The sequence below is a fragment of the Mugil cephalus genome, chromosome 4, assembly GCF_022458985.1.
Source record: "Mugil cephalus isolate CIBA_MC_2020 chromosome 4, CIBA_Mcephalus_1.1, whole genome shotgun sequence".
Classification (NCBI taxonomy): Eukaryota; Metazoa; Chordata; class Actinopteri; order Mugiliformes; family Mugilidae; genus Mugil; species Mugil cephalus.
In genome coordinates, this window is record NC_061773.1 from 29,546,647 (window position 1) to 29,571,922 (window position 25,276).

General features: G+C 42.3%; 2 protein-coding genes across 5 annotated transcripts in view; one reads left to right on the forward strand and one right to left on the reverse strand.

Moving 5' to 3' along the window:
• The window catches only part of LOC125006460 (nuclear factor 7, ovary-like), a 1,183,669-nt gene that overhangs the window by 635,220 nt on the left and 523,173 nt on the right, over window positions 1-25,276 (reverse strand). The gene's annotated exons all lie outside the window — the stretch shown is intronic.
• Window positions 6,878-25,276, forward strand: part of LOC125006445 (poly(rC)-binding protein 3-like) — a 100,215-nt gene continuing 81,816 nt past the window's right edge. For 3 of the 4 annotated variants that reach the window (XM_047582486.1, XM_047582490.1, XM_047582491.1), the window contains exon 1: window positions 6,878-6,978. The gene's annotated coding sequence lies outside the window, so the exon portion shown is untranslated. The remainder of the gene's footprint in view (window positions 6,979-25,276) is intronic. The other variant, XM_047582487.1, reaches the window with a different exon arrangement.

The following is a 25,276-nucleotide window of genomic DNA, read 5'->3' on the forward strand; positions in this document are numbered from 1 at the left end:
AGGTCTTGTCCAGATCTGGTCCAGGGGCTGATGGATGAGTTCAGAATGATGTCGTTACTATCAGGGTGGTTTCTAGTCTCTGATCTAGAAGATGTTTTAGTTCATCACTAATTAATCAGACATAGTGGTTCTGAAGTCTGACCCACAGAGACCAGGGTCCAGAGAGACCAGGGTCCATAGAGACCAGGGTCAGGTACATGGACCTGATGGTTCTGGATCTAGTCCTGATTTATTCATCTTTTTAGATGAGACTAACCTCATAATATGAGGAGGCTCCGCCATGGTTCCATCTAAAAATGACTCAGGGTGATTTCCATCCAGACCTTCTATGATCACTTTTGATTACTGCTTCACAATCTTGACTATAAATACTGAAAAAAAATCTAATTTTCCTGAAGTGATTCTGATCTTGGGTGAAATGGAAAAGTCCTCAGCAGAACCTGTTAGTGTTCTTTAACCTTATTTATACTTCTGTTCTTTCCCAGAGACAATGAGCTCAGTACGATTAAGGAAAGAAATATTAAAGAGGGTGAAACAGACACAGTCAGTACGTTTACATGCAGATAAAAAAAATGAGCCTAACCCTAACCCTTATTCCGGCTTTAACTGGACAAATTAAATTCACGTAAACACGTTACTTTGACTAATATCAGAGTTCTCCTTATCTGACTAAACATGATTAAACATTTTCTCCTACATGTAAACACTTAATCTGACTTTAACTACACAACATATGTGTTCATGCTACACAACCTAGGAACAAAAACATCCAAGAAAGCTGGTCACAGAAGAAGAAGAGGGTAAACGGAGCTGGTAGAAGAACCACCTGAGGCATCTATCTGCACCAGAAGTAGTGCCACATTACGTATGAGATTAAAAAGGTTGAACTATTCTCCATCTGGTTGTTGTCTAGAAGTTGGTCTGACACATGAACAACTCTTGTTTATTATATGAAGTAATAGGTCAACTAGAAAGGAGCTGTATTAACCTGCCGACAAGACACATATCGCCCCCTAGTGTGGAGGAGGAGGACGTGTTCCCATCAGTTATTAGATTTTCTCCGCTGCATGTAAACATTCATAAAGTTCAGTTTTGAGCAAAGCTCCATTAAACTGTGGATTTAAACGCACTGATTCTTTCTGAAGTCTGACAGGCAGCAGGATAGATGACCAGAGGTTGTAGACAGACTGGCTGGTAAAAAACAGTGTTTCCTGTAAAAACAACAAAAACTTTCATCTTGGTTCTGATCCAGGGGTTTGATAATAAGTCTTTGATAATAAGTCTGTCCTAGTCTGGTGCTTTCTATTGTTTCACTGCTTTTACGTATTATTCTCTTATTTTACCCATGTACAGCTCTTTATTTCAGCTAGTTTTTAAAGTGCTAAATAAATAGAGCTGAGTACAGTGGAACGTACCTCTAATGTCTCCTGTTCTGTCTTAACAGAACCCCCCCCCCATCCGCCTCCTTTGAAGCTGTCAAGTGTTAAATCTGCTGAAGCTGATTCACTTTGAAGATCATGCATGTGTATCATTGAGGATGAACGGACGCGCGGCATTAACTCACAGAGGTTGAAGGGTGAGTCAAGGCCGGTCACCACATCAAGGCCACGCCGGCTCCATAACAGCGTTTAATACCGGGATAACATGGGGGGGTTGGTTCAAAGATGTGCCTAATGCTGCGCTCCCCTCTGAGGATCCAAATAACCGCTCAAGGCCAAACTGAAATCCCTGGTCGGACGGGAAGAGGTGGAGGAAGAGGAGGAAAACAGAGAGAAAGAGAAAGAATGAATTCTCAGACGACATTAAAACATCTGCCCGTCCTCTAACTGACGGATGTTTCTTCATTTCATCATGTTTTATGTCACTGTTTGGTCGAACATCAGCATCTTAAAATAAATCTAGTCTCTGGCCTCGTCCACATCAGCTCCATTTGACTTCATTACTTTCATTTTTCTGACTTTATGCAGCCACATATCATCCTCACAAAACCCTACAGGTCATATCCAGAACATTTCATCTCTGCCCTGGATGTTTGTGCTGTTTCACCCACAATTAACAGAAACTGATAAACTTCTGTTTCATGGACCATCAGGAGGGTTTCGTCTGGACGGTTAGAATAAAATCAGAACCAGGGGTTTCCTTTGAGTGAAACTGTTCTGCTAGTTTCTCGTCAGACTCTGGTCTGACAAGAAGATAAAAGAAAAAACAAACCCAGAGAATCAAACTACTGCTGAGATCAGTTTGGTAAAAGCTGAACCAACATTTCTACGTGTTCCTTCTCATGGTCCAACATCTCTGCAGCTCAGCAGGAGGTGGAAACACAAAAAACCTCACATCAACTTCTCAAGCTTCAGGTTTAGACATAAACGGTTTTAGAGTTTTTCCTCCATTCCAAGAGAGAAAGTGATGTTTACGTTATAGGAGGAATCAGAGTGTTTAGTCCTCACGGAGCAGATGGATTCATTAGCACATGATTAGTAGAGTTACCACCAGAACCTCTAATCCTGCTCTCATTCAGCTCTTCATTCTGATTATTGACTGTTCACAAGTTCATTCTAGCACCAGCAGCAGCAAGGTGTACCTAATAAAGTGGCCAGTGCATGTGTCTCTCAATAGCAGCTTTGTGATGATAAATCATGTTTTTTCTAAAATAACCACTGCTCTGGTTTTAGTGGTTCAGGTGGTTGAGTGGTTAATGATAATAATAATAATAATCTTGACTTGTCTTGACTGTTCCATTGCACTGGTGCACGGTGACAAACTGTCTTTATTCTGACTTCAGGAACATTGGACAGACCAGTTCCCTTAGAGCGAAGTGCACGAGAAGGAGCATAAAAGGCCAAAAACCGGCTCATTCAGATAAGATGCATTAGAGGTTTGTAGCAGCAGCTTGAACTCAGCTCTAACCTGCCCAATATACTAACATACTCGTATTTACCAGCTCTGGTCAGAATACGAGCTGCAGCATTCTGCACCATCTGCAGGCCTTGAAAACATTTTTTTTGTTGTTTTTTTTTTTTTTTTTTTGTTTGCAATCCTGACAAAAGGGCAAAGCAGTAATCGAGTCCAGAGGTCACAAAGGAGTGAACGAGGACCTGAGCATCCTTTGACGACAGGATCGATCGGATCTCTGCAATATTTCTAAGATGAAAGAAGGACGCCGTTATCGCCTCCTTGATGTGCAAATCAAATGCTACGGTGAAAATAACACCAGGAGTTTTCACTCTGTCTCTGCAACAGTCATTCAAGGACAAAGCAAAATCATCAAACAGCAGAATTCAGGAGCAGGAAGTGGTTGGATTCTCCTCCTTAAACAAGATGCTGCCTGTGTGACCGAACAGGAAAACTTCAGACTGGTCTGATCTGATCCATCCTGGTTATTAGATGATAATATATGTTATCATCATCTCTATTAGAGAACCTCTAAGCTGTGACGTCTCCTGGTGGCAGACAGAGACTGGACAGACTCTAATTTATCACATTCACCTCTTCACCTCCTGTGTGAAAATGACATATAATAATAAATGTGTTAAATCTTCACAACTCTTAGGGCTGTATGAAAAGAAGACTTATTTTGTGACCTTCAGGTCACATGGGTCCAGAAAGCGGAGCTGAAACTAAGACACCTGGACTCGTTTGGTTTCATATCATCATATTTGATCCTTGAGGTTTGATCCTTAAAAAACTGTTCTGATACCATCTGATACTGGACATCTGCCCCCTGGTGGACTCATCCAGACTCTGCACCCACTAGCTTCTGGCAGCCATTTCCAAGATGGCCGCCTTCATGGACTTTCTAGTTATTTTTTTGTTGTTGTTGTTTTTTTCAGGGAAATCTTTGCTAAATATTAAGAATATAATGTAATTTATGTAATAAATAATAAAGTAATATTTACTTCAGCCTTATCTAGATACCGAAGGTTTACTGTCTGTAATCTTCATTTTGCCACAATGACAAAGATAAAAATATCATCTTAAAATAGTCAGATTTGTTTTTCTCTATTTTAGTGGAAGCTTTGAAATATTAATGTGATGTTTCTCTCTAATGTTGAAGATGATTTCCATGTTTGTCTGAACAACAGCAGAAACAAAAATAAAAAGGTTGTGAAGAGGAACCTGTTTTAGAAATACTTTCTACAATATAATATAAATAATATGAATGAACAAAAACAAAATAATAAGATATATATATAAGATATATACAATAGAAATCGAACCAAACTGTCTGAAATGCTCCGATTATTTTTACTTATTTATTTTTGGTTCTAAATTTACAAACATTAAATTGTGATCATTCATTTTCCATAGAGCAGGTTTACATTAGTAAATATAAATGTTCTTTAATACCCAGTCCTGTTTGTGGTCACAGAGCGCCCTCCAGAGGCAGATCTGAGAACAGATCGGACCATGTTTATAATAATCAGGATGATCCGTGACTGAAGATGAATCTAACTTTCATTCTCTTCACTTTTATTAAATGTGACAGCCTTTGAATTTCTAAATAATACTAAAAATAAATAAATGTTTGTCCCTGAGAAATAACATGACTGATCATATTTCTCTGCCTGTGATGATGTGGTGAAGTCAGGTGTAATTTCTGTCATATCTTCACAGATGTTATTTAGTTTGATGCATTAAGTACAAATACTGTTCACATTACTCATGAAAATTAGAAATAAAAGTTCAAATACACAAGAAATAAATAAAAAAATACTAGGAACTTTACCCCCCCATAATAAAACTAAATAAATGTGGTACATGCTCTCACTGTCCTGCAGAGGGCAGCAAAACACTATCTATCTGTCTATCTATCTATCTATCTATCTATCTATCTATCTATCTATCTATCTATCTATCTATCTATCTATCTATCTATCTATCTATGAAGGCCAAAAGCCGCCCACCAGAGGCTGATCTGGCCCGCGGGGCAAAAATTACACTGAAGACATTAACTGCAAATTTTCCAATAAAATTTACTACGTTTCCTTTCACACAATTTTAATAACAGGTGTGGTCATAAGAACATTTAGACAATTGCACTTCTTTTTCTTAAGAAACATCTGGTTGTAAGATTTTGTAATAGCGCAGGTTATTAAATGTGAACACGTTCATGATGTTCTTCTTTGTGCTAAAACAAAGGGAAACATTTGAAATTCTCATTATTTGAGGGTCTGGCCCCTTGAGATCACATTGTTCTGTACGTGGCCCCTGAACTAACGTGAGTTTGACACCCCTGGTCTAAGAGGAGGTCACACTCCTGGTTCTCCTCCTTTTTCTCCACTTCCATATTCTTCTTCTACTTCTTCTCATCCACCTCCTTCTTCTTGTCTTTCTCCTCCTTCATCTTCTTCCCTCTCATCATTGTTCTCCTACTTTGTTCTGTCCTCATCTCCTCATTCTTCTTTTTCTTCTCCTCCTCCTCCATTACCCTGTACTACGTTTCTCTTCCTCCTCCTCCTCTTCCTCCTCCTCCTCCTCTTGGTCATCTTCTTCTTCTCCTCCCTCAGTCCAGCCTCCAGGAGACAAATATAGAGGAGGAGCTAAAAGCTGGAGATCCTTCATAGGAGCTGAGAGAACAGACTGAGCTCCATCATCATGGATCAGCTGACTCCTCTGACTCCTCCTCTGACTCCTCTCTGACTCCTCTGACTCCTCTCTGACTCCTCCCTTCTGACCCCATAAAAAGCGTTGAATAAGATCAGCAGAACTTGTAGAATTTCTTGAAGACGTTTCATCTGAGTAGCTTCTTCAGTTCTGATGAACTAGTGGGAAATTGAGGTTTAAATAGGAATAAACTCTGTGGGTAAAACCCACAAGAAACTTGCTTGACTCCCTTCTGATTCCTCCTCTTTGACTCCTCTGACTCCTCCTCTCTGACGCCTCCTCTCCTCCCTGACTCCTCTGACTCCTCCTCTGACTTCTCCTCTCCTCTCTGACTCCTCTGACTCCTCCTCTCTGACTCCTCCTCCCTGACTCCTCCTCTCTGACTCCTCCTCTCTGACTCCTCTGACTCCTCCCTGACTCCTCTCTGACTCCTCTGACTCCTCCTCTCTGACTCCTCCTCTCTGACCCAGTCTGCATGTATAGAGTTGAAATGATCTAAAATGAATGTTTCAGTTCAGAAGAAGAATCTGAGATAATCTGTCCCTTTACTCCAAGAATCAATTTACAAAGAACTGAAATTTCAAAAAACACAAAACAGTGAACAGCAAAATAACGAGTGTCAGCCAACACTGACGGTCATGTCACATTTATTTTAGTCCAGCTGATAAATGTCACTTTAACTCCAGGTTTATTTCCTTCACAGTCACATAGGTTCCAGTCCCAGGTCTCTGCTGGAGTTTAAACCATCATGTGCTGTGTTACGTCATATTTTTGGTTTAGTATTAACCTCCATTGTTCCTCTGGTGGTTTATCTTCATGAACCAATCAGAGCTCTGGACTCTGAGCTGTGTTTCATTTCCTTCTGGTTTCATTGATAAATGCAGAACTAAAGCACTTAGAGATTCTAGAAGCTCCAGTCTGGTCTTTAAAAGGACCAGGACCAGGACCTGGACCATGACTCCAACCTGAGGCTGGTTTCTGGCGGTCAGTCAGGTTCATGGCCTCCTCTCTGCTGTAGGTGGCAGCAGGTGCAGACTGATGGAGGCTCCAGCTCCAGAGACAAGAACCCGCGGGACTAAAACCTGCTTCCTGCTGAGAGGAGGAAGGGTTCGAGTTTAAAACCAAACCATCAGTCACAGCTTCAACTTCCTGGAACAATCAATCCCACTGTTTCTAATTGGACGGGGTGACTCTCCTCCCCCTCCTCTTCCCTCCTCCCTCCTCCTCCCCGGGTTGTTGTCACTGACAGTCGGATTATTCTCATACAGCAGCGGCTCCTGCTCCGTCTCCTCCTCCACCTCCTCCTCTCTCAGACAATGCGGACACAAACTAAGGATTTATAATTTCTCCGTGGGCTCCCTCCTCCTCTGCACGGTAAGACCTGCTCCTTCCTCCTTTCCTTGCCTCTTCCTCTGCTGATCGCGTCGCTCCAGATCGGTCCGGTCCTGGTCCTGGTCCTGGTCCTGGTCCTGGTCGTGTCTGAGCCGCTTGGCTCCTGAACCATGTGGATGGATCCGGGCTCAGCGGAGTTCAGACTCCGGGGTTTGTTGCGGTTTTAGCCGCAGAGCTGAAGGCGGAGGATGAGTGTTTGAGTTGAACTTCCTGAGGAGCTGCGGAGACGGGTCTCCTTCATGTGCAGCCTGTCTGGGGGGACGGGGGTCGGATGACAGGGGGTCTGGGGGTCTGGGGGGACGGGGGTCGGTGTGCGCACTGCGCGGCTGTTTGGATGAAGGTTTATTCTGGGTTTATTCTAGGAAGCTGTCAGTCAGAGCAGGAGCAGGAGCAGCGTGAAGCTTCCTCTTTAGGGTTTAGAGAAGTGCTGCTGGAGGCTGGGACACGTTCATCTCTAGAACTGGTCTAAAAAAAGACCCAGAACCTCCAGGACGTAGATTCACGCACACGACTCCTCATTGTTCCTCATTTCTGTCTGTGGAGTAATTCAATCTTGCTGAGGTAAAAGACCCTGGAGGCTCCTCTGACCTCCTCTATAAGATACCTGCTCCTCTAATACACCCCCCCCCCCTCCCCCTCCCTCACACACACTCCACCCCACCCTCCCACTCAGGGAGCATCTCCATCTCCTCTGAATGTGAGTGGCATATGGCTCCGTCCGCCCTGAGGCTCACAGATGTTCAGCCTTTACATCAGCACTTAGTTTGGAAACACAAGAGTCTCCAAGTCTGTGGAGTCGGGTGGATGGATGGATGGGTGGGTGGATGGAGGGGTGGGGTGGGGTTGGTTTGGGTGGGGTGGGGTTGAGGGTCTTTCTGTGCTTCAGTAACTGGTGACTCTGATCTCCTGACGTTGTTTCAGGAGCTCAATCAGCTGAAAATGATCCTGACGTGTGTTTAATGCTGGAACGTTTACAGGAAGCTGCTCAGACTCATCAGAGCTTCATGTCACTTTTAAGAGCTCGTTAAATAAATAAAAAACTCATTCAGAAAATGCTACAAATGTGGTAGATTCATTAAAGTTATTAAAAACAATGTGTCCACATGAAATGAATGAGTGAGACTTTAGTTTCAGAGCAAAGCAGCAAAGTTAGAAAGTTACTCAGTTTTCTACTTTTCAACAAAAACAACTTCCACCTGCACCTCTGATTCTGATTCTGAATCTGAATCTGAATCTGATTCTGATTCTGAATCTGAATCGGTTTCTGAATCTGAATCTGAATCAGATTCTGAATCTGAATCTGATTCTGATTCTGAATCTGAATCTGAATCTGATTCTGAATCTGAATCTGATTGTAATTCTGATTCTGAATCCGATTCTGATTCTGATTCTGAATCTGTTTCCGAATCCTTCGTAGGAAAAAAACAACAAAAAACTTTATTAAAAATATATAAAAAAATATTATATATTAAAAATATAATATAATATAATATAATATAATATAATATAATATAATATAATATACAGTGGATTTAAACAGTGGATTTAAACAGTGAATTAATTATCAGTTCCATTTGTCTTTTTTTTTAAAGTTGACTTTAACTTCTGATTATTTTTCTCTTTACCTGAAAATAACAGTGTTAATTCACTACACGAGTTTGATTTTTTTGTGTGTTTTTTGTGTGGCACCGGGCTTCGACCAAGTCTGATCTGTAGGAGTTATTTATTTGACGTCCCTGTACAGTCACTGTGTCTTCTTCTGTTTTAATGGTGGTTAATGCTCCTAAAAATCCCAGAAGAAGAAGATGAGGAGTATTAGTCGTGTGTTGAGGAGGTGGTAGTGAACGTTTAGAAGAAGAGACCAGAACATTTGTGGAGCAGAGAACACGAGGTACGAGCTCCTCTCTCCACATTAACTCTGACTGGAAGAAACATTCACTGGATCCAGTCGCCTCCAGAGGAGACTTTAGGAAGCTACAGGAACCAACGCTAGACCAGAATCACCTGGAAAAGACGAGTGGTTGGACGAGGTCAGAGCTAGAGGCGGAACAAATATCAGCGTGGCCACATGTGACTATACTTGTTCTTCTGCCTCCACCACCACTTTTCTGGATTAATATAGTTCTGTTGATACCGAGCCCTGGTCAGACCAGAGCAGTGATTTGTTGGTGACACCAACGTCTGAAAATCAAACCCTAAAATGTGAGCTGGCAGCTCAAACACACGTAGAAATAAACCGTTCAGTGCTTCTCTCTCAGCTCGTTCTTCCTCTGCAGACGTTTTGGGATTGAACTCTTTCACAGGTTGTAGTTCTGACCCTGAGCTTTAATAATAGAATCGCTTCCATCGTGTGTGTGAATCCGTTCCCTCTGGATGTTGGACAGTATCAGTGGTTCTCAGAGCGTTTAGAGACGCTGTCGGATGGAGAAGAGATTAGAACAGAAACCTGTATATTTACTGTCACGTCTGAGCTTTAACGCCTCTAATGAAGAACATAGTTTATGTTACAGGCCAGTTACTTTCTATTAGACGCTGAATGGTCCCGATATCAGAGCCTTAATAGATTAAAATCATTAATCATGATTAATGCCGTGCATCGTGGAAGTTAATGTAAATTAATTTCACTTTTTAAATCCATTTTATTATCATTTATTCCACTTCTCAACATCCACAGTGAATGAATGTTTCTTTCATCATTGCAGCCCATTTCTCCCTGTTTCCCCTCTTCTTCTTCTTCTTCTTCTTCTTCTTCTTCTTCTTCTTCTTCTTGATTTGGTATTTTTGGCCGTTGTGAGGCTACAGGACCTATTACTGATGCTGCTCTTTGTCTCAGGCTGCAGATATTTATATGGCAGCTAGAAGCCACAAAAACCTTTCCACCAATAATTGTTGTTGTTGTTGTAAAATTTGTCGTGAGGCTGATTCCGTTGGGCCAATCAGACCTCATGCTTAAATATGTAAATATGTAAATACTCTTCTCAAACTCAACATGGAAAAATCATGTGAACGTTCTTAAATTCAACAACAAACAGAAGAAATAACAACTTTAACAATTTAAAACAACAGTTTATATTTGGGAACTCATTTATTAATGGGAGTTAAATTTAATAATATTAATAAAAAGACACATCATCAGGGTGGATGTGGTGTTTGCTTCAGGGAAATGTTTGAGGAACAACCAGGATCAGTTGGTTCACATCAGTTCACTCAAAGAATCAAATGTTTTGTTTGTGGCCGAGGACAAACCGTGGTGTTCAGTTGTGTTGTTGTACAGTTGCTCTCGTTGCTCCACAAACGTCAACCAGCAACATCAGACAGAGGCTGAGAGAGGCAAGAACAGAGTTTAATGGGGGGGGGGGGGGGCATACTTACATGTGAAAGTAATGGTTATTTATAGGACCGGAGAGCGTGGCCTGTTGTTGTCGTAGCGGCATCGAGGAATCCACCAGCGGCTGCTGAGATAAGGACACAACACACACAACAAAGGCTGCACAAGCTGGATTATTCACAGTGATTACACAGTGTGGACACACACACACACTCACACACACACACACACACATGCTAATGCTAATTTATGCAGTAAACTCACCAAGTTGAAAGATGGTGGTGGAGCTGGAAGCCTGGAGCTGATTGGAGGAGAGCACGTCTAATGTCTAATGGGCAGAGCTTCATGAGCTTCATGAGCTTCATGAGCTTCATGAGTACGAGCTGATCTGAGACAGAACTCGTGTCAGAGCGAACGTCGTACGAACGAGAGCGACCATCAAACCATCACAGCTCCAGAACCTGATCACAGCCTCACGGGCTCCAGGCCGACGAACCAGCCCCCGGCGTCTTTAGTGACAGGGAAATGAATAAACATGAATAAAAAGCATGAATAACAAGCATGTGGAGCTCCCCCTGGTGGCTGGCTGCAGTGTTCCTCATCTAAGCTCCGCCCCCTCACTGTTAGTGGGTGGGACTAAAACACAGATCAAAGATATTTTTGTTATTTTAAATTAAAAGTTCAGTTTTAGTTATTTGGTGCTATAGATACAGGAAGTGACATCATGATGATTGACGGTTGCCAGTGACAACCGCCCTCCAGTAGGAGGACGTCCCCCATTTACTTTCTGTTTCTCCGGCCTGTGATTCATACGTCATCTGAGCCTCGTTCAGTCAGTTCAGAGTCGACTCGTCTGTCGATTGTTTTTTGTCTCATCTGATTAATAATGATTAATAATCATTAATCATTATTAATAATGATTAATGATTAATAATAATGAATGAACACGTCAGACTACGACGTCACTGCTGCTCTGGTCACTTCCTGATTTACAAAACATCCAGTTATTAAATTCATTGTTCAGAGGAACGTGGGTCGACTTTTACTACAGCAGCTAAATGAAGGAAGCTCGTGGTCCTGGACGGACGCTGCCACATCACTGTCTATGAACAGAGATGAGTTTTTTAGTTTGAAAACGTTTAATGAGACATTTCATGGTTTTAATCTGGAATGAAACAAGGTCCTCAACATTCTCCTCAAGCTTTGATTGATTTTAACAACACGACCGTCCCCGTTTGATGCTGGACTTTTTATTTCATTGTCCAGGACTTTAAACTCTGGAGCCTCCTCCTCCTCCTCTTTCCTCCTCCTTCTCCTCCTCCTCCTTCTCCTCCTCCTCCTCCTGGTTGTGATATAATACCAGCAGAGGCTGCAGGGTCAGATGTGTTTCAGTCTTTATGTAACTCAGTGTCTTTTACAGCCTCTGACCTCAGAGTCAGATTAAAGAGTCTTTATTGTCACTGGACACAAAAACGATCAAATAAAATATATGTTTTAATAATATGTTAAAATAAAAGACTCTTGACACATTTAAAGAGATTTAAGATTTACACCTTGTGTATTATCACTATGTGACTTCACATCATTTATTGCTGAATTTCATATTTACTGTTATTGATCTGGACTCTTTAGTGGATTCCTCCTCAGTAACCGCTGACATCACACAGTCGGCTGCTTTTACCTCCTTTGTGTAGTTCTTTTCTTGCTCGTTAGTTTTATTTGCTCTCAGGGATAAATAAAGTTTGATTCAGAGTTCAAGAAGCATTTATTGAGTTGATGTCTCTGAGGTGAAAACTAGGGATGAGTTAAAAAGAAAAAATCTGCCTCGATGTGAAAGAGCTGATGTCGTTTCCTAACGTCCTCGGATCGATTGTTTAAATATCGTCCATTTCCTGTTTCCTCTGGTTAGAAATGTCTCTGCACAGCAGATCAGATCCAGATCAGGACCAAAGGATTTAAAAAGTCTGAGGATAAAAGCAAAGACACATGAAACTAGAGAGAGAAACCTCATCTGTGACTCGGACGTCTCGTTCCACTCAAATATTTTATATCTTCTTACATAAGCTCAGATTCTCTTCGTCACAGAAATCGAGGTCAGTCTTAATTGAAATTCAGACACCTATTAATTAGTGAGAGCTTCCTCTGTCTCTGCTTCTTCCTCCTCTCCTCGCTCTGATTCTGTCTGTCCTGACGTCCGTCCTGTCCCAGATGGAGACGTCTGTCTGTCTTCGGGGTCTTCGGGGACTGGGACTGGTGGACTGGATCCAGGCGGAGTCTGAGACCTGTTCCTGTGGTTCTTTCCAAGTATTTGACCTCATTTAATGACGTGTCTTCAGTTGTTCTTAGAAATCTGACCAGTTTCTTCTGTGATTTGTTGGATCAGAAGCTGGTTTTGAGACAGAAGGACTCTTTTTATAGACTCTGCTGCTGCTGAGAGGTTGATAAATGTGAGTCCACAAATATTTTCACCAGAGCTGATTCAAAATAATCTTTATTTAACCTCTTATCATTGTATTTAGGACGTAGCCAGAGTAACTCAACGCTGTTCATGAACATGTTGGAGCTCATTCATGGTCTCGGTCTCTTTTTAAAGACAAGACTCAGAGAGATTCTGACTGTAGTGACAGAAACGTCAAAGTGGTTTAGTTCTGGAGGAATCAAAGCTGGAACACAGGTAAAAAAAAAACAATCAGAGCTCTGATTGGTTCATGACGGTGCTGTTGTCCCATAAACCACCAGAGGAACCATGGAGGGTTAAATGATCTGATATTCATTCTTTAAATCCTGAAATGAAACATTTCTGAATAAATTAAAAAGGACCCAGACTTTGTGAACCTGGATAAAATATGATCAATCTAATCATCAGCACATTCAGACCAGTTTGATCCCAAGGAGCCGAATCAGTAACAGAATAAAAACCTGCAGGTAACGACAACTCTGACGGTTTCATTGGTTTTAGAGCGAAGACGAACAAGTGAATTAGGAGAATGTTTCCGTTTAATTAGATATCCTATGAAGTGTAATTTGGGTTCATTGCCGTCGTGTGTCTAGTTCTGGTCTGTGTGGTCCTGGTTCTGTCTAGTCCTGGTTCTGTGTGGTCCTGGTTCTGTGTGGTCCTGGTCTCTCAGCTCAGTGTTGTTCATTGTGTCCCTGCAGCTAATAACAGGCTAACGTTGCCCTATGATTAGCTGTGCTCCTGTTAGCGTCGTAGCCCCCCAGTGAGGAACCCTGACCCCTCCAGTCCAGGAGACTCGTCTCTATCCTGACACACGTTCATCTGATCAGAACCGACGGGACCATTGACCCCAGAGAACCAGCAGCAGGTTGAGATTTAAAGGGAACAATGATGTGTTTGCTTGTTGTGTATCGATGTCCCGTCAGTGTTCAACACAAAACAACGTCTCATTAAACCTTTTAGATTCAGGGATCAGATGTTTAACAGGAAAGTGACGTCTGGAGACTGAGTCTGTGCTTCCAGGCTGCTGATGGATTCACTGAACATGTGAAGGTTTGGATCTTCTTCTAGTTTCATTATTTCCCAGAGTCTCAGAGGAGACATCTCAGGACAGAGGCTAAAAGGCTCAACAGATATTTTAATTATAGTTAATGTCGTTGGTGTTTCTGCTTCATTGATTGAACCCAATAATCAGCTGATCGTTTGGACAGTTGTCAGTTTTAGGTTTTCTGAGGAAGACGTGATGAAGCTGTGTGTGGAAACATGAATGAACGTTGTGTCGTCCCCTTAAACGTCTCATGAGGTTATTGGGAGGAAACCGTCCCTGTCGTCTTCGTCTCGCTTTGTTTGCATCAAATATACATTCAGAATCTTCCTCCTTCTTTCATACTCGCTCCACTTTAGGAAGAGCTTGAATAATAAAAGCTGCGGTCGATTCTCCGCTGCCCTTCTTCTTCTTCTTCCTCCTCCCTCCTTCCTACGTCAGGACCGAGCTGCTGTTTGATGCTATTGACCGGATCCACGCTCACTAATGGACGACACGACTCGATATCATTTCATCCGGGCACAATAGGCCTCACAGAAACCCACTCAGACTCTCAGAGTGCTCCCCCCTGACATGACGCTAGAGCCAGAGAGGCAGGGACATGGACCTGGGGGGTGGAGGGGGGGCTCTTATCCTAATACACTTAGACTCTCCAGGGGAAGCTGGAGGGGGGTGGTGGGGGGGGGGGGGGGGGGGGGGAGGGGGGGTGGTAACAGAGACATGGAGACAGACGGACAGGGACGAACGAGGAGAAAGGACAGAGACGTCACATAGAGGAGGTTAGTGAGTTAATCCTGGGGCTGGTGGTACCTCACACTATTTATTTTTAGACTTAGACTTTTTAGACAGACTTTAATGATCCACCAGGGAAGTTCTCTGGTCACAGTCCATCCTGGTCCTAAATCTGGACCATGTCTCCAAGTCAACAACCAGCTGTTTCTGGTTCTGGTCCAGTGGTAGGTAGAGATCTGTTAGACTATAGTAGTTTACTTTAGAAAAATCCCTCATATTCACAATCTACTCGATGAAATCTGCTGACGTGGTTAAAAGTAAATCCAGAGGAAACAGAACCTTCATTGTCTTGATCTCAGCTTCTTTTCCTTCTTCTGAACTCTACTCACACCAGGACCTTCATCTGGGTCAGAACCTTCCCCAGGACCCAGTTCAGACTGATCCTCTACTCCAGTATTTATCCATCTCTGTCTCACTCTGACCATCAGGACTTATTCTGTTGTTAAGTGGCAGCAGGTAGATAGATAGGTTCATTATTTACCTGCTGCCCTCTAGTGGACGAGGGTTTAATTGTTCTGTCACTATACGTCATTAATATAAATGAACCAAGACTAATTATCTGCAGTAAATAAATAAATAATAACCTGACCAATTAAGTGGAATTGGATAATTTCCCGCAGTACAGTGGTTTGGTATCACTGCATTAGAGACATTAGAATATTCCACTGACCACTTGGTGGCGCTGCTGTTTGTTTACACACACACTAAGATCAGACCTCCAGTGGTGGCTGGGGACACATGTGGAGACCAGGTAGAAACTCCAGGTCTGAGCCATGAAAGTCCTGTGGAAGTGCAAAAATCTGCAGTTCATCGAGTGGCCACTAGAGGCTCCAACAGGTAGCAAATCCCCATAGAGCCCCATGTTAAAAAGCCCACCGTTACGACATTATCAAACATGTTTACAGCCTGGTACAAAAGATTTTTTATTAACCCTTTGACTTCCACACTAAGAAATATAATTAATCACCATTCATCATCATTCATCTTTAATCTATGTAACAGCGTAAAACTGAGTATTCTGACATATCATCATTAAAATGTTCACGATTGTACAGATTCATACAATATAAACACTGAAGCTGTATGATGTATATATTTGGGCTGTGGTCATCTGTTCAAAAGTGCTTTGTCCCAAAAAGTATAAAATCCACAGCTTAGATATTTGTATGTTAGTGTTGTCAAACGATTAAAAGTTTTAATCAGATTAATCACAATGTTGCTGTGGATTCATTTAAATTAATCACAATTAAGTATCATTCATTTTTAATCTATATTAATCACTTTACATTTTGCATGAGCAAACAGACTGAAGAAAGAAGAGAATATGCATTTAATGTGTTTATTATGATAATTATAATAATGCAAGGGTTTTATATAGCGGTTTTAATTAGATGTTCAAAGCGCTTACAGTTGCTCACACACAGATAAACTACCTCTGTAGTCACAGACTGACTGAAACATGGCTGCCAATCCGCACCAATCAGTCAAACACCTTCAGCAGTTTCAACAAACCAGCTTGTTGACATTGTCCGAGAGAAGATCTGATCGCTTCTTATTTATAACGTTGTCTGCAACTGAGAACACACGTAAGAGTGGATGCAGCAGTAGTGGGATAGTTTTGTCTCAAGCTGGGCAACACGTTAGCCAAAGCGCTAGCTGTGTAGTGCTTCGGTGAGAAGAAAGCTCCTTCCTGCAGAGTGTACATGATGCAGAATTTCTACTCAAATGTCCCATGGACAGGGCCAGTGTTTAGCATTTTCCATTGTTGTCTGTTGGTTCGGATCAATACCGGAACAACTGCACATTTCCACAAGGGTAACTCTACTGGACACACTGTCCGAAATGAGCTTACAGTCATTTTGCACTGCAGATTGATTAATCAGTTTAATCACAATGATGGATTAATCTGCATTAACCTGGTAATTTTGACAGCCCTATTGTATATATGATGTGTTCACACATGGGCCGCAAAATTCTGGAAAAATATGAATCATGATTTTTTTTTTGCTTAGAACTGAGATCACGATTCTTTGCCACGTTTTTTTTTTTTTTTTTTTTTTTTTTTTTTACAAAAAGTTTATTGCACTGATGAACTTTAACTCTGTGGGCGACTCTCGCCACTGACACCTGGGGTTTCTTCACCTTCCAGTGCTGCCTTCAGGGGTACTTGAAAAAATCTGGGAAGAAATGGGAGCATTTGTGTGTGATGCCACTCATGAAATAAAATGCTTAAGAATCGTTGTGTTTTGAAATGAGATCATGTGTGAATCGAGTGATGTTTAAACGATTTATCGTGCAGCCCTAGTTCACACATGGGCAAATTTGTGTATCTTACAAATTGAATGACCAGCAATGGTTAGAAAATGGGTATAAATGGGTATAAAATTAAGCATTTTGTTGTCTACAAAAAAGATCAACCGTGCGGTTACAATGGCAGCTAAAGGGTTATGGTTTAAAATTCTGCATAATTAAGGGCGTTCCCGCTTTGAGTGAGAGTTGGGTGGGCGGGCCTCAATGTTCAGGCTGCTTTAGCTCCGCCCCCACATGACCCCTATGTCCATATTTGGAGTATCAGAGTGTGGGCGGAGTAAAGCTCATCCGACATGGTGCCCGCAGGCTCCACCCACTTCAGGCTTCAGAATCAGGATGGGTTTGTCCGTAGTATAAACAGTGAAAGGTGGAGACACTTTTTAATTAAAAGCAGGTGTGAACAGATGTTGGTGTGAGGTCTGAACGGGACCATCTGGTTCTGGGTTGGTGTGAAACAAAAGAAATTAAGTTCAGAACCTGGAGAAATATGAACCCGACGCCGTCAGTGAAAAGGAAAGATGTTTTTCTTCTAAGCATCATACGTTACTTTTTTAGACTCCGGTGTTAATGGATGTTTGTGAGGGGAGGGCAGAGTGAGCGGTGAAGCGGTGGAGTGCGTTATCTGGCTGATGTGAAGCTCTTTGAGGCCTCTCTTCGGTTTCCTCCCCGTCCACAGGAAGCCCAGCCTCTACGTGGGCACACGTCAGCAGCTTTCAGATTCTTTATCCTGATTCTTGAGGCGCTTTGTGAAATGGAGTCCTGTGTTTGTGTTCGGAGGCTGTGCTCTGTAACAAGGAGGGAGCTTCTTCTTCTTCTTCTCTGCAGAGGATGAGGGCGTAGCGTGTCAAATTAAGCCAACCCCCCCCCACCGCTGTCTGCCCTATAAGACAAACCAGCCGCTGTCTCCTCAGTGTGGCAGCGATATAAAAGATTTACTGTATGGAGAGACCTCATCGGGGGGGTGGGGGGGAAGAGGGATTCCTGCCCAGACCGTTTGTCTTCTCCTCTCCTTTGTCTTGTTGTCATGTGATTTTCTACCTTTTTGTTTCTACTAAAGAACGACACAGACACAGACACACACTGAAAAATACCTGCACATTTACACAATGAGGGAGATGTCATCGTTTTATTTGCTAAGCTGGTTCCTGTGGGACGTTAACAGCCGTGTCCCTGCTTTGTGTTTCCTCTAAAGCCATTAACCATGTACTCACAGCGGGGCTTCATTCACTCATTGACTCACTACGAGCTCTGAGCCGCTGCTGTTGTTTGCAGAGGTGGATTTACATTTCATTTCATAGAATGTGTCTGAGGACCGGTTAGACTGGAGCTGCTCGGGCCTCGCTCCTGTCAGGCACATAACGCTGCGTCCTCATGTCTAATGTAGGACCGGGAGGAGATCTGGGTCAAAGAGCCCCGCGATAAAACCCGAGCAGACAGCGCTCACTTTTATTTCTGCCTCTTCAAGTTAGCGTGAGTCGCCTCGGCCCAGAGGCCGTCGCTAGCGCCAGGATGCGTTGACTGTGAAGCAGAGGACTCGATTATTTCATTTAAAATCAAAGGTTTGCACCATTTGACCGTTTGGATCATGTTCTGATTAGAGCTGCAAAAAAATAAAAGAAATAAAAATAATATGAGTCAATCGATCGTTACCATGGAAACAGACAACAAGTCTCGTCTGGGATTAAAAATAAATTAATCAACATTTGAGGCTCCAAAATACGACAAACCCACCCTGAGGGCAACATATGGTGATGCTAAGACATGGGTTCATCATCAGAAAATATTTCAAATAATCACAGTGATGAAGTTTTATTCATACAGCTGCTGAGGTCTGAGGCGACACGGAGACCGGTCCTGGTTTCTCTCTTCTGTCTTTGTGACGTAGCGTAGCGTCACCCGCGGGACGACAACCCTAATCTATCTGCTTTTCAGGGGGCGGGGACAGAAGAGTTTGTTGCAGCTTGTGTGTCTCTGTTTCATGTGAATTCATGAAGCCGTTGACCAGTAAAATCTCCCCTGTAGCTCTGGTCGAGCAGCCGCCGCTCAGAGCTACAGAACTCTGCACGTTAAAAGTCTGAGACCCGTCTTCTTCCTCTCTGGACCAAGCTCTAGTTCAGGTGTTGACCTGCCATCACGTTTTATTGATGAAACTTTCTATTCCGCCATTATTTCTTTAAGTGGTTGATGATGAGGCTGTGATACTGTGTTCTGATTGGCTGAGGCCAAAGAGTGGGTGTGGCTTCCCTTGACACAGTCCTGGCCAATCACACATGAGCAGAGTCATGACAGCAGCCTCCTTATTGGTTCATGTAATATTGTATTTATTCACTTCTCTTTCACTGTGTAACCTTTAGAGGGCGCAGTTTGTTTCTCCCATTGTAAAATGCTCAATAATTAAAGAAAATTAATTAAAAAGAGATGAGAAAGAAGAATCTGTTAAAAGGAGTGTTTTTATTTAATGAGCTACAGAGACGATAGACAATACATTTTTTTTAGCTTCGCTGTCCTTTAATTCATTTTTAACCTTCTTCTGTGCACATTTAAGTGTTTTTAATTTATAAGAAGTATTTAAGTTGTGTATTTGTTGTGTTCCAGAGTAAAGCTACAGGGCTGTCGTAGTTTTTCTTTCATATGTTATAAATGTGTAGCTCCTCCTCTTTCTATCAACTATCCAGGTCCAGTTTTTGGAACAGATATTAGTGAGAACAGACGTCTATCGACTCCTCTTCTTCTTTTCTTCGGTGTTAAGCTGTAAAACCTCCGGCCAGCGTCACTGACTCCCAGCCCCGCCCCTTCATGGATAACTTACGGGATTTTAGGCTAAAAATAAACCAAACAATAAGCACACAAACATGAGGTCCTAGTCTTTTTTTATTGAGATGAAAATATAAAAATGTCCTCGGAGCCGTTTTAATCAAACGTTCACCTGCTGCTGATGCTTTTATTTACACAGCGTCTGGAAACGGCTCCGTTCAATCAGACCAGGATGTGTGTGTGTGTGTTTGTGTGAGAGAGAGTACGTGCCTCTGCATTCATTGGAGTGTGTGTGTGTGTGTGTGTGTGTGTGTGTGTGTGTGTGTGTGTGTGTGTGTGTGTGTTTTGATATATCTGACCTGCGGTTGACACACAACCTGGACCAGTTCCATTTTTCATGCTTGTTCCAATCTCAGGAGTGTGTGGCAACACAAATAAATGTGTGTGTGCATATGTGTGTGTGTATATATGTGTGTGCACATGTGCATGTGTGTGTGTGTGTGTGTGTGTGTGTGTGTGCATGTGTGTGTGTGTGTGTGTGTGTGACACCAGTGTGGAACAGGTCATTGCACCGAGATGAAGAACCACCATTGATTCTGTTTTTTAATTAGAGGTTCTCTGGACGCTGGATGTTCAGCTGCAGTGTGTGTGTGTGTGTGTGTGTGTGTGTGTGTGTGTGTGTGTTCATATGTTCATGATGGTGGCGTTAGAGCAGTGACGAGGAGCTGGTGTTGAGGAGTTTATTAGCAGCTGAATCAGGATCTAAAGTAATTTTTCTGATGACATCATCGTAAATAAGATTTAAATAACTTCTGCAGCCTGCAGGGGGCGTTTGTGTAATTCATCGTAAACAGCTGACTTTCAACTTAAATTGGCTTTGTTTCCTACTGGCTTTGACCAACTGTCTTTAAAGAATTATTTATCACCATGGTCAAGAGGTCAAAGGTCGACTTTATTTCTGCACATTTCAAAGAACAGACGTCGACCACAGAGCTGAACAAGAGCAACACGGAGAAAGATTAAAATCTACTCAAATACAAGAAATAAATAATAAATAAATAGAATAAATAAGGGAAGCAAATCTGTACAAATAGAATCAGAATTACTTTATTGATCCCAGGTGGAAATTACTTAAATAAATAAATAAAATAAAATAAAGAGTAAAAACTAGAGGATAAAAGCTCAGTCAGTAGAATAAACCGGGGATGAAACGTCTCAACATGAGATAAAAGCCAAAGAACACAATGTGTTTTTCAGAGTACAAACATTCAGTTTAAAATGTTTGAGACGTGCAGAAATATTTCCACTTCGTTATGAGACCATGGGGGAGTAGATTAGACCCTGAGGAGCCACCGTAGTTTTAACATCGTAAGGGAAACTCTGCTCCACAACATCAATTTTCTCCACTAGTTTGTGTCTGTTCATGTTGAGCCAGAGACAATGTTACGAGTTCTAAGATGACTGCAGCACCGAGAACGCACACGAGACTCCATGACACACACACACAGACACGCACACACACACACACACACACACACACACCGTTAGTGCGTTTACATGCATGTGAAAAAACTGAATTATAACAGGAGAACTTACGTTCATGTAAACACGTTACTCTGATTAAAATCAGAGTTTTCATTATCGGACTGAGACGCCCAGATAATGGGACTGGAATTGCATCAGAATTAACGCGAACATTACGTATAAGATTAAAAATGTTCTATTATCCGTCTGGTTGTTGTTTAAATGTCGGTCTGACACAAGAACGACTCTTGTTTATTATATCACGTTAGAGGTCAGCCGGAAATCGGGCCGTATTAACGTGGTGTCACCACGTATCGCCCCCTAGTGTGGAGGAGGAGAACAGTTATCAGATTTTCTCCGCTGCATGTAAACTGGGACAAGGACGTAGTCAGAAAGTAGAGTTTAGAGCAAAGCTCCATTAAACTCTGCATGTAAACGCACTGACTGTGTTGTTTGTGTGTTTGCACACACTGAGCTCCACTGTGTCCTGTCACAAGGCCGAGCTCTGTCCTCGTCTCTCTGGACTTCCTCCTCCCCTCATCTCTCTCTTTCTTCCTCCGTCGGCCAGTTGGAAATTAACCAACGTTAAGGTTGAGTCTTCTCAACGTCTGACTCTCACTGGAGCTCAGGTTCATGTGAGATGTTTGAACTCGATGGTCAACCAGGCAGATGTTCCAGACTGTATCTGGGGCCTAGTTGACCACGTCCATCGTACGTGTTGAATTATTTGTTTCTATGGAAATGTCTGGACTCTTGTAGTTTCTGTTTAACTTCACTGGTGTTTCTCTTTGTCCTTTTAAACAGTCGACACTGAAGCATGAGGGAAAATATTAGAAAAGAACCAAAGCAGCGTGATAAAGCCTGATAACTAAGCTCCGTGTGAACTTAAAGGATGCAGGTGCAGCCTCAGGATGGACGACGCTGCTAAGTGATTGTGATTTATCAGATTGTGATTTGGATTAAAGCCGGAGCTGGAGAATCTCTTGGGACTTTGCCCGGTGGGTAATCCAGTTATCCAGGTCTGCATGAGACCACGGCGTTTTAGTTGTGTAGTTGTCACAATGAATGATATGAACAATTAGATTTCAGATGCACTCATATTGTGGATAAATCTCTCCTTCCCTTATTTTATTTTAGTCTCCTCTTCTCAGACGCAACATGCATTCATCATCAGATTACTGAAAGTGCTTTTCGTTCTACTTTCAGACCAGCGTTTGCTGAGTCACTGTGAGTTTGACAGGTCTCTTATCGTCACTTTTATTCTCATGGTCCTGCAGCGTGCTGACGAGAAAGTCAACAAGAGGCAAGTTTTCAGAATGGACAAACCGCAGGAAACTAAAACGTAAAGTGGAGGCGCTCAGTGTGTCTATTTAACATGTGTGAGTGGAGCAAACATGAACAGTGAAAGAAATCATGAGAATTATATGAAATAAAAAGGCAGAAGACGAGATTCAAGCAAAGAGAACGTCTGGAAGATGAAGGAAAGAGATGAAGGAAAGAGGACGAGGTAAACCCATGAACAGCAGAGGTATGGAAATCTAGAGGTATGGAGCTAAAGAAGGAGTTAGAGATGATCTGAGAAGCTTCTGGAAATTAGTTAAAAGAGAAAATACTTTGACGTTAGTCACATGAGCCACGATAAAATAATGAAAAGAGTGAAGGAGCTGCAGCTGGAGGGAGTTGGTGTAGAGATGGGAGGTGCTTCATCGTTTTTCTTCCTCCGTTTAATTGACTAATGCACTCTGGGTCCAACGGGGGGAGGGGAGGGTGGTCGGGGGGTGGGGGGGGGGGTGTAAGTGGAGGACGGCTAATGAGAGCTCGACATCAACCTTCATAAAGGAAGGAGAGGGATGACGGATGGCCGGAGGGTGGATGGATAGATGAGTGAACTAATGACGGTGAGGGCTAATGGATGGATGTATGTAAGGATGGATGGATGGATGGATGGATGTATGGATGGATGGATGGATGGATGGATGGATGGATGGATGGATGGATGGATGGATGGAGCTAGGTCAGCCCTTCCTGGAATAAATAGGTGTAACCAAGACTATTTGGAAGCTCTGTGGCTTTGTGGAGGGATTTAATGGTGCTGCGTGGAGCATTTTAACATCAATAAATCATTAGCTCGTACATTTGCAGACATTAGTGGAATTAAACCAGAACGTTTCAGAGAACGTTGCCAACACGTTTAATGCTGTTTGGAAACTACACGTCTGCTATGACACCAGTTTACTTTGTGCCCACTTTGAAGCTCTCTGACAGGGATGTGCTCCAGAAAGCACTGAAGATGTTTTGCCACTCATTTCCCGTTTAAACCTCAACTTCCTACCAGCTTGTCTCCTGGATGAGCGGTGAAACGTCTTCAAGAAGTCCAGCTGCCCTTCTTCAAATGTCTTCTGGACTCTCATGACCTGAATGACTGAGAACCTTCACAGACATTTAACATGGACGTGCTCCTCCCCCCAATTCAGTGGAGGTAAATGTCCTAGCGTTGGTCTCCTGTAGCTTCCTAAAGTCTTCTCTAGAGTCGACTGGATCCAGTCCAGTGAATGTTTCTTCCAGTGGAGAGGGAAATGTTCTGGTCATCTCTGGGAGATTGGTCTGATTTTGTTTTGGTGCTGAGTTTGTAGTTTACGACTCCTCCGAGGTGTCTATGAGCAACATCTACTTCCTCTTAGGCCCACAACAATATGGACTCCTGTGGAAATATCACACAGCTTCACAGACTCTGTGTACACATTGTGTCATTGTGTGCTGTCAAATGGAATCAAGGTAAAGTAGTTTCTGATTTCCATAACATTGTATATTGCATGTGTACATACAACATATATATATATATATATATATATAAATCCATCCATCTGGAGAGTTGAATTAATTTGCACATGGACACAGACAGATTGAAGGATTAGTACAGGTTCAATAATGTGGATAAATAAGTGATTAGGATGGATGGATGGATGGATGGATGGATGGATGGATGGATGGATGGATGGATGGATGGATGGAGAGAATTAGCCATAAACAGCTGACCGACAGACTGACGCTGCATGAGCTTCCTAGACCTGATCAATGTGGAGCTTCCCTGAGTACAGGACCAGGTCTGTGTGGACCAGGTCTGCGTGGACCAGGTCTGTGTGGACCAGGACGTCCTCCTGCTTCAGTTTAAAAGATAAAGTCATGTTCACCTGATGTTTTATGCTCTGTCTTTTCCTGCTTCCTCTTCCCTCGCTGCTTGTTTTATTCTCAATAAACTCGTCGTTCTATTATTAGATCAGAGACAATGATCGTGTTGGGAAACAGACGAAGTCGACCCAGTTTTACCATCCGTCTGAAGTTGAGATATGAAATTAACACACGCGGTTTTATTCGCCACTGAAACGACATCCATCATTAGTCGTAGTTTCTCTGATAGGAGACAAATAATAGTATGTTTCATCTTTTCTTAAAATAAAGCATGTTAGTGTTTAGCAGCGTCATCAGATGCAGATGTGATTCATTGTTCAGTTCAAAAAGCTTTTTATTATCTGAACCGATGATTTATTGCATCTGTTTCTCCTTTTAGATCCTTTATCAATAGATATTTATTTGTTTTTATATTTAAAATTTTTAGACACTAATTATTTTTTGGCATGCTACTACGTTTTTTTTTTTTACAGGATCAATCTGTCTGTCTTTGAGTGGCCTTGTCTTTTATTTAATTTTTAATAAAAACTAAAATGTCCTCAGTTGTAATGATCACAAAGAAATTAAGTACAGACCTATGAAATGAACCGACTCCAGGCTGTGATGCTAACCAAAGCTAACGGTTGCTAATGCATATGTGAGTCAGCCCCACGTCATTCTCAGGAACCCCCTCAGGGAATCCTGATGTGAGCTGTGTTAATATGCATCTTGTACAGCGACACATACAGGGACCTTTTATTATTGGTCACGGCAGCACTGAGTTTGTTTATTTTGCAAAAGAGACAAAATTGCAGTGGACGAAACACGAACCAGACTAACATTTGACTCGCTGACGTCCATGCCGTCCGTTGTTTACCTGAATGTGTAACGATGACGTTGTTGA